General features: G+C 34.2%; 1 protein-coding gene across 3 annotated transcripts in view; it reads left to right on the top strand.

Annotated features, from left to right (window-relative positions):
• The window catches only part of LOC106870800 (U11/U12 small nuclear ribonucleoprotein 35 kDa protein), a 32,672-nt gene extending 23,544 nt beyond the window's left edge, over positions 1-9,128 (top strand). For all 3 annotated transcript variants that reach the window (XM_014917017.2, XM_014917016.2, XM_014917015.2), the window contains exon 4: positions 8,460-9,128. The gene's annotated coding sequence lies outside the window, so the exon portion shown is untranslated. The remainder of the gene's footprint in view (positions 1-8,459) is intronic.
• Positions 9,129-9,807: the final 679 nt, after the last annotated feature.

A 9,807-nucleotide genomic window follows, 5' to 3' on the forward strand; every position in this document is an offset into this window, starting at 1 on the left:
ATATAATATATAATATATGGGTGGAAGTATGGCTATGTGGTAAGAAGCTTGCTTCCTAACCACATGGTTCCAGGTTCAGTCCCACTGAGTGGGACCTTGAGCAAGTGTCTTCTACTATAGCCTTGGGCCGACCAAAGCCTTGCGAGTGGATTTGGTAGATGGAAACTGAAAGAAACCCGTTGTATGTGTGTGTGTGTGTGTGTGTGTGTGTATATATATATATATATATATGTGTATGCATGTATGTATGTATGTGTATATGTAAGTGTGTGTATATGTAAGTGTGTGTATATGTTCGTGTGTCTGTGTTTGACTCTCCAACATCGCTTGACAACCAATGCTGGTGTGTTCACATCCCTGTAACTTAGCGGTTCAGCAAAAGTAACTGATAGATTAAGTACTAGGCTTACAAAGAATAAATCCTGGAGTCGATTTGCTCAACTATAGGCGGTGCTCCAGCATGGCCACAGTCAAATGACTAAAACAAATAAAAGAAAAAAAAGAAAAGAATATATATATTTTATTTAGATTTTTAGTCACATGACACGCTTTTTAATCGATTTTATATACCTTCTTGATAAGCTGTTCTATATATTGGTATTTTTATTTGCATTTTTACCTTCTGTGTTTTTTATATATGTATTCTTTATATGTTTAAGGCCATGGTAATATTTATATCTGATTAAATATATGGAAGCTTGGTGTTATATAAAGTTGACTCGAATTTGATGTTTGTTCTCTAATCAATGTTTTTTTTTATCTCTGTCTCAATTTCATTTGAGCAATCTTATTAACCCTTTTGTCTCCATAAAAAGAGGCAAAAATTATTTCCTGTCGTATATATATATATATATATATATATATATATATATGTATGTATGTATGTATGTATGTATGTATGTATCCATGTATGTATGTGTGAGTGTATGTATGTATGTGTGTATGTAGGTATGTGTGTATGTATATATGCATGTATGAATGTATGTATGTGTGTGTATGTATGTGTGTATGTATGTGTGTATGTATACATGTATGTGTATGTGTGTATGTATGTATGTATGTATGTATGTAATCAGTTTGTGCCAGTCATGAAGCCAAACATCCCTGAAAATTTCATCTGAAACCAATCAGCAGTTCTTGAGATATCTTGCCCATGGACAAACAAACACCACTGAAAACAATACCTCCACCTTCACTAAGGCAGAGGTAATAATAACAATGTATATATATATATATATATATATATAAACACAAGACTAAGGTGTCACGCAGTAAAATCAAACCCCAAACCATGTGTTTGCAAAGCAGACTTCTTAACCAAAGAGCTACACATGCATCTGTGATTGCCTGTGGCAGTGTGCAGGTTGGGAAATTTGGCTCCTAAAATAACATTTTGTGAAATTTCCATTTAGACCTGTACATTTTTTGGCACTATCTATATTAATACAGCATTAAACTTCAACCAAGTTTGGAGTGAATCAGTTTCACGCCAAAATTGGAAATAGAAGGCAGAAATTTCATCTAAGTTGATTGATATTAACATTAAATGAGCCAATTTTAGATAGCATATGCCATTAGCTGGCCCATTGCTTTATCTGTCACAAATTGGTGCTTATAATGTTAACGTATAATAAATTTAGCTGGCATTAGAAATTAACTAAGATGGCCTACAAACTAGCAGACATATTTAGTACTGTGGTGAGCATAATGACTTTAATTAATAGAGTTTTCTGGGCGTTGGGGTTAAATTTGACTGTTTTCATAATAGGAAAAACAAACAGAATGTCCCATCCAAACGTAAAAAGTATTTTAAAAAATCAAAAAAATGTCAACTAGATTACTCTGAGTAGCTGCTCTCAGCTACCACCATGGCCTCAAGACAGTTCCAGAATCTGGCAGATGCATTCCTCAAAGTGTCCCTGGGAAGATCAAAAGCAACAACAAAAACAAAAGCAGTATCAGCAGCAGCACCACCACTACCATCACCACCAGCAAAGCAGCATCACCCCCCCCCCCCCGTGCCAAACCACAAGCACTATTCCCACCACCACTACATCTCACACCTTTTCTTCAAAATTATGTGAACTCTCTTCGTCTGCACATTTTATATATTTGTTTTGGAATACCATTGTTTCAGGGATTGACAGAATCCAAACAGTGCTGCACGAAATGGCTTCTGATATTTGTACTTGCTTTTATCAAATCCTGTTGAGGTCAACTTTGCCTGATAAAAACAAAATGCCAGTCAAATATTGGGGTCAATGATATCGGCTAACATCCTTTCCTCCCCCATATTTCAGTTCTTTTACCCATGTCAGAAGCATTTATTACCTCCATCTTGGAGAAAGCAGAGGTCTTGTTTTCAGTCGTGTTTGTTTGTCTGTGGACAAAATATCTCAAGAACCACTGGATGGATTCCACTGAAACTTTCAGGGATGTTTGGCCTCATGACTGGCACAAACTGATTAGATTTTGAGATCGATCTGGTACTGGATTCTGGATTATTTTTCCTGTTTTTTTACTTAATTTATGAGAGCGGTCAGGTTCATTTTTAGTATTCTCGTTTTTGAGAGCAGTTGAGCTTATTTCAGATATTCTCATTTTAAAAATCATCTCCGGCTAATCGTCGAGATGTTGGTGTTGCCTTGGCAGAGGTTTGCACTCTCTGAGTGCTCTTTTTATATTTGTTATATAAATGATATTTATTATTTCATTTTTAAGATTGTGAGCTGGTGTTGTTACCACATTGGACAAAATGCTCTGAGGTATTTCATCTATTCTTTTATTTGTTTCAGTCACTTGACTGTGGCCTTGCTGGAGCTCGACTGAGGAAAGAAAACTCTGAATGCCCTGTCCTTGTTTTCTTTGTATCGTCTATCTGGATGTTTTGTGTTCTTGTCCCGTCTTTGTATTTTTATATATAAAACATATAGCGGCATGTATATGTAGTATATTTATGTGTGTGTATGTGTATTATATATATATATATATATATATATATATATATATATATATATATATATATATATATATACCTACATACACATACATACATACAGATAGACAGACAGACAGACAAACATATATACATATGTGTAATAATGAGAGCAGGAATGGAAAATAAAAGAGTAAAACAAGGGAGAACAAAGAAAGAGAAAAGGAGTGTCAGAAAGAGAGAAATACTAGAGGGAGAGAGAGAGAGAGAGAGAGAGAGAGAGAAGAGAGAAAGAGAGAGTGCAGTAAGAACAATATATGAAAAGCATGACTAAATGGCTATCAATTAGCTTCAGTTAATTCTTTTGTCCTAGTTTTTTACCATTATTTGAAACTAGTCTACCAAATTCTGGTGTGACGTCAAATTATATACAACAGGTCCAGGAGAAATTATTCCAAATGTGTCATTTCGTTTTCCTGCCTTGATCTTTGTTTTGATTTGTTTCTGTGTGTTTGTAAAGTAACTTTTATGTTTCTGCTGTGAAACTAGAGGAGGAAATGAAAAGAAGAAATATAGAAAGGGGGGGAAATTTAGTTAAATAGTTGGTAGTGGTGGTGGCAGTGGTGGTGGTGGTGATGATGATGGTGATGGGGGTATTGCTGGTGAGAGCGATGGTGGTGTGGTAGGACATTGAATCAAAGTTGGTAGGTACCAAGTGTTCAAATTCACTGCAAGTATATATGTGCTTATAGAGGGGCCACACCAGGCTCCATTTGTCTGTTTTGGCATGGTTTCTATGGCTGGATGCCCTTCCTAATGCCAACCCCTTTACAGAGTGTACTGGATGTATTGGATGCTTTTTACGTGGGTTTGGCACTGATATCACATCTGCTGTGGTGGATGGGTCTTCTTGAGTACAGCAAGGCACCACACACACACACAGTTTAAATTCTCTGGCTCATTTGTTCTTGTCAAATGGTCTAACTCATGCCAGCATAGAAAGGAGTATGTTAAAATGATGATGATGATGATGATGAGGAGGAGGAGGAGGAGTATTTAACTTCATTAGTGGAATAGCCATGAAATTTAATTTCACAGGAAAAGGGTGAACAAGGACAAAATCATATTACTAAATTCTTAATTATTTTCAAAATTAATTAAATCAAAAAGAGTGTATTTCAACAGAAATGTGTAGCAAAAGGGTTAAATGTCTCTCTCACCAAATTTCAAATGTTTGACACCAGACGATATAGTTATAGTTGTTGTTGTTGTTTAAACTCAAGGCAGCCTTCTTTCAAATAAATCTATAATCAATAAGCATTCCAGCTGTGACCATCTTGTCTTTTTTTGCAGACAAAATATATACAGGATTACATTATCCAATATATTATATTATATCTTATTTATTTATTTATTTTTTATTATTATTATTATTATTATCATTAATAATAATAATAATAATAAGAAGAAGAAGAAGAAGAAGGCGGTGAGCAGGTAGAATCATTAGCACGCCGGGCAAAATGCTTAACAGTATTTTGTCTGTCGCTATGTTCTGAGTTCAAATTCTGCTGAGGTTGACTTTGCCTTTCATCCTTTCAGGGTCGATAAATTAAGTACCAGTCAAGTACTGAGGTCAATGTAATTGACTTTCCCCCTCCCCCAAAATTTCAGGTCTTGTGTCTCCACCAGAAAGGATTATTGTTATTATTATTATTATTATTATTATTATTATTATTTATATATATTCTGTAAGATAGTATGGCATGATTTGAGGGTGATGAATTTCCTTGAGATATTTGTTTAGCATTTATCTACTGGCAGTCCTTTGTCATGCTTGTTGTTAGTTTGGTGTTTGTTTGTTTACATCCCTGTAGCTTAGTGATTCAGCAAAAGAAACTGATAGAACAAGTATGACACTTAAAAAGTAAGTACTGGTATCAATCTGTTTGACTAAACCTAGTACCCAAGCATGGCCAGTCTAATGACTGCAGCAAGTAGAAGATAAAAGATGAAAATGTTTTTAATACAGGAAGTATTTTTTAAAAATGCTAAATAGATTATTACATTAACATAACAGTTCGACTATAACTAGTTGCCGTTACTTTGCCTTGCCAGAAGCTATGAATTTGATTCAGTTAAGTAGTTTAACAATAACTTTTACAGTTATACTAATTGATTATGATAGTCAGGGAATGTCCTGCAATGCAAGTACATTTCTGGTGGGTGTAAGCCACGTCCTGGTTTTAATTATTGATTGATTTAGATTATTGATTGAGTTCAATGAAACAGTTTTTGCATTAAGAAATGCAGCTGACATACTTGGAAACAGTCTTTTTGTATATTAGAATCATGTTTTCGAATTGATTTTTTTCTAGATTTGGCAGAATCGTTAGAGTATCAGACAAAATACTTCATGATATTAGTTATGCCCCACTCCCCCCTTTTTTTTTTTTTAGTTCTGAGTTCAAATTCTGCCAACGTCAACCTTATCTTTCTTTCTGATTTGTATAGGAATCCCAGAATGAATAAGTTAAATTCACTTAAAAATATTGTATACACAGACATTGTTGATTATCCTCTCAAAATTTCCTGTGTGGTGGTTTGCCGCATGTAGTGTTGTATATAAAAATGGCTGGCTCTCTGCTGGTTTCAACAAGTTTTCCAGTTGATGCAGTCAACCAAAGAGCCTGCTCGTGAAAATTAATGTGTAAATGGCTGAGCACTCCACAGACATGTGTACCCCTAATGTAGGTTTCAGGAAGATTCAGAGTCACACAGAGTGTGGCAAGGCCAGCCCTTTGAGTGACAGGTACAACTCATTTTTGTCAACAGAGTGGACTGGAGCAACAAGAAACAAAGTCTCTTGCTCAAGGACACAATGTGCCATTGAGGATTGAACTCATGACTTTATGATCGTAAACCAAATACCCTAGCCAGTCAACTACGTGCCTTCTATATATCATGGCCTCAAAAGAATATAGAAGTCAAAACCAATAAAAACTGTATATATATATATACATACAGGTACAGGCATGGCTGTATGGTCAAGAAGTTTACTGTGGTTGAGGGTCAGTTCCTATTGTGTGGACACTTCTGGTTGGTGTCTTCTATGATAGTTAAGAATTGACCAATGCCCTGAGTGAAATTTAAATAGAAACTGGAAAAATCAGTCTCTCTCTCTCTCACACACACACCCATGTATATGTATATATGTGCACGTGTCTGCGTGAGTATGTATCTGTGTCATGTTGACATAAACGTGTTGGTTGTAAACGAAAGTCACAGTTCATGCTGAGTGTCATTGCAAAAATATATTTGGGCCGTTCATTGTTTGATAGACTACGGGAAACATTACCTTGTTTGGAAACAGGTGAGTGTTGGTGACAGGAAGAACAACCAGCTGTAGAAAAATCTTTCTACAAACTTTCATCTAGGCATGGAAAAGTGGATATTAAAAAATGATGATGATGACATAAGTTTGTCTTCTTATAACATGTTCACAAGCCTATCTATCTCTTTCTGTTTCTCTCTCTCTCTTTCTATATATCAATATATATGTATATATATATATACTGTAAATTCAAGAATAGGGGTGGAACTAAGGCGAATATAAAGCTCTTCACCCCACCTGGATTAAGAGTATATACACATCATTCTTCTCTGCATTTACTAGTCTTATCTGAGATGAGAATAATGACATCTGGTCATATCGTAAGAAGACAAATAAATGGCAGGTTTCCTTTCTCTGTTTATAACATTGATTGAAACTTTTCTCGCTCCCTTACGTATTCGTGTGTGTGTGCACATGTGCTCTTGCAGTTTCTGACTACATTTCACTCACATGACATTCATCAACATGAGTTTATGATAAAAGAGACTTGGCCAAGATGCTGCACTCTGTAATTCAACCCAGAACTAGGTAGCTGCAAAGCAAATTTCTTGACCACATAGGCATAACTATCTGTTGTTTAATCAGTCATTACAATCTGTAACTGGAACATATTCAACATGTCGATTTGCTTAACTAAAGGTGGTTGCACCAGCATGGCCGCAGTCTGACTGAAACAAGTAAAAGAGTAACATAAACAGTTTATTTAGACACAAGGCCAACAATTTTGAAGGAATGGGGGTTAGTAAATTATATCCACCCCAGTGCTAGACTGGTACTTTATTTTATAGACCCCAAAAGAATGAACGGTAAAGTTGCCTAAGGTAGAATTTGAACTTAGAATATAAAGAACCAACACAAATACCGTTTTTTATTTAGGCAGATGTGGAGACACGTAGTTTAGTGCATAGGGTATTGAACACATGATTGTAAGATTGTTTTGATTCCTTGACCAGGTGATGTGTTGTGTTCTTGAGCAAAACACTTCATTTCACATTGCTCCAGTCCACTCAGCTGGCAAAAATGAGTAATTCTGCGATAGACCAGATTCTCATCAAAAGGGGAATATCTACATCAGAGAAATCAGGAAACCGGCCCAATGCTTCTTATGGAGTCATGTGGATTAACTATTTAGGCAGAAAGCCAAGAAGATGAGGGTTAGTCAAATTCAACCAGCCTAGTACAAGACTGGTGCTTTATTCTGATCCCAGAAAGATGACAGGTACAGTTGACCTTGGCAGTTATAAACGTTTTAAATGAATATTTAATATGAATTTGATTTGTGACCTCCTGTAAACATTAAAATAAATAAAAAAAAATTAACAATGATTAATACATCTTGAACATATAAAATGATTGTTAGACTTTCTCCTAAATCATATAAAGAAAAAAAAACATCACTCAAGGGACCAAAGGCAAGGTGGTGCTGTAGCATGGCCACAGTCCAATGATTGAAACAAAAGAGTAAACAACAGAAAGTTTTACTTTTAGTTCTTTTTTATTATGAAAATTCAGTTGATCATGAAGATGATAATTATCTGCTTTCACAATCACAATTTTAAAACTATGAGAAGAGGAAGTAAAAAGACTGAAAGAAGGTAAAAAAAAAAAAAAAAAAAAAAAAAAAAATGTAGAGTTAAAATGAAAAAAAAAAAAAAGAGGAAGAAAAGAAAACAATTTCATAGTCTATATGTTCTAAGATTCATGCATCATGTTTGGTGTTTTAATACCATAAACTGTTTAAATAGGCACTGAAGTCTTGAAGAACTAAAACCTCAGATTTTCCCATTAAACCAGTCATTATGAACAATAGCATCATTGGGATAAAAAAATGGTTGAACAAGGAAGGGAGGTGAAAAAAAAAAAAAAAAAAGGACTGTTTAATTAGTACATTTAGCTCCAGAAATAGCATCTCATTAAAAAAAAAAAAATTAAACACTGACATTTCACACTCGTTTTGTCAGATATTCCGTGATCTGAACTTGAAGGATTAAAGAATACGTATGGGATTCCAAGAAAAATTTGTGAAATCCAAAGACAAAAGATATTTTTGAATGTATCATTTTTCTTTTGATTATCACCTCTCTTTAGAGAAAATTCTAAGACTTATTTTTGCTTGTTTTTTTTTTTTTTCAGTCAAAGAATCAAAGAACGGGGAAAGAGAGGTCATTGAAAACTTCAAGTCACTACGACTTCACTAGATCCTGATGGAGATACACTGGAAGAGGAGAATTAAGCAAACAGAAAGCACTCTTTCCAATTGGATTTGATAACTAACGAATGATTGCTTACATGGTTTGCAAGTTAATGAGATCTAGAAATGAAGGAACTTAAGTAGGGAAGGCATCAGGTGGGTAATGCTGTTTAGAAATGTAAACTAAATCTATAAAGCTTCATTCATTCCGAAATTTGTGTCGTTCACAATCTGAATGAAAAAAAACAAAAAAACCCCCAGCAAAGATAGTACTTTGCTATATACTAAAAAAAAAAAGATATCCATGATTTAAACTTAAGAACCAACAACATGAGAACCATATCCTTTTAAGAATCACACATAATGCAAACAAGGAATTATTTTAAGGAGGGAGGGAGGGGGGAGTGAATAAAAAAAAAAATTCTCTGAAATGGTAAAATTTTAATACTTTTAAATCTATTTCTCATATCTCTTAGATAATAATATAAGCTGATGTATAGCATTACATTTAACAAACTAGAAAAACAAATATGAAAAAAAAAAAGGCTTTCAATTTTAGGATGATGTAAGGATGATTTTGAAAGACAGTTCTAACTAAAAAAAGAGAAAAAGTATCTTTAAAGATATTTTTGACAAACTGCATTTCCAATTTGTCTTTTTATAGGAATACTCTGCAATTATTTACTGAGTTGTTAAAAATTCTATTTGGATGTAAATGATGACAATATATCCCTGAGGAAAATTTTATAAAAGAAAATTCCAAAGTAAAATTTAATAAGATTTTAATAAAACCTGTAAGTCATTGAATTAAATTATAAACAAAAACAAGAAAAAGGTTTAAGTTTTTTTACTGATAAACAAAAAAAGAAAAAAAAAAAAAAAGGTTTCCTTTCTGAACACAAAATTTATAAATGTTATTTAACATGATCCATTTATATTTGCATAGTAGGCATTTTACATTAGATACAAATGGTTAGCTAGTTAACTTAAATGTGGGAGTGTGTATGTGTGTGTTCATTTATTCAGTGCACCAGAAAGTCTTGAAAAGTAAACCAGCTTGCTGCAGAAGTTGACACAGAAATAGATGAGTCACGCTTCGGTAGCTACAGATGCATTACAAACCAGCAAGATGAAAGACGCTGGGAAGAAATGACCCTTCACAGTTTTATTACAGAATAACATTGTAAATCATTGATAAGGCATCAGAAATGGTACTAAGCATTTCTAAGAGGTGGCCACAGTGGTTATCACAGAAGATGGAACCATTTAAGGGTCTGTACAAAATGGTCT

The sequence above is a fragment of the Octopus bimaculoides genome, chromosome 15 (genome assembly GCF_001194135.2).
Source record: "Octopus bimaculoides isolate UCB-OBI-ISO-001 chromosome 15, ASM119413v2, whole genome shotgun sequence".
Taxonomy (NCBI): Eukaryota; Metazoa; Mollusca; class Cephalopoda; order Octopoda; family Octopodidae; genus Octopus; species Octopus bimaculoides.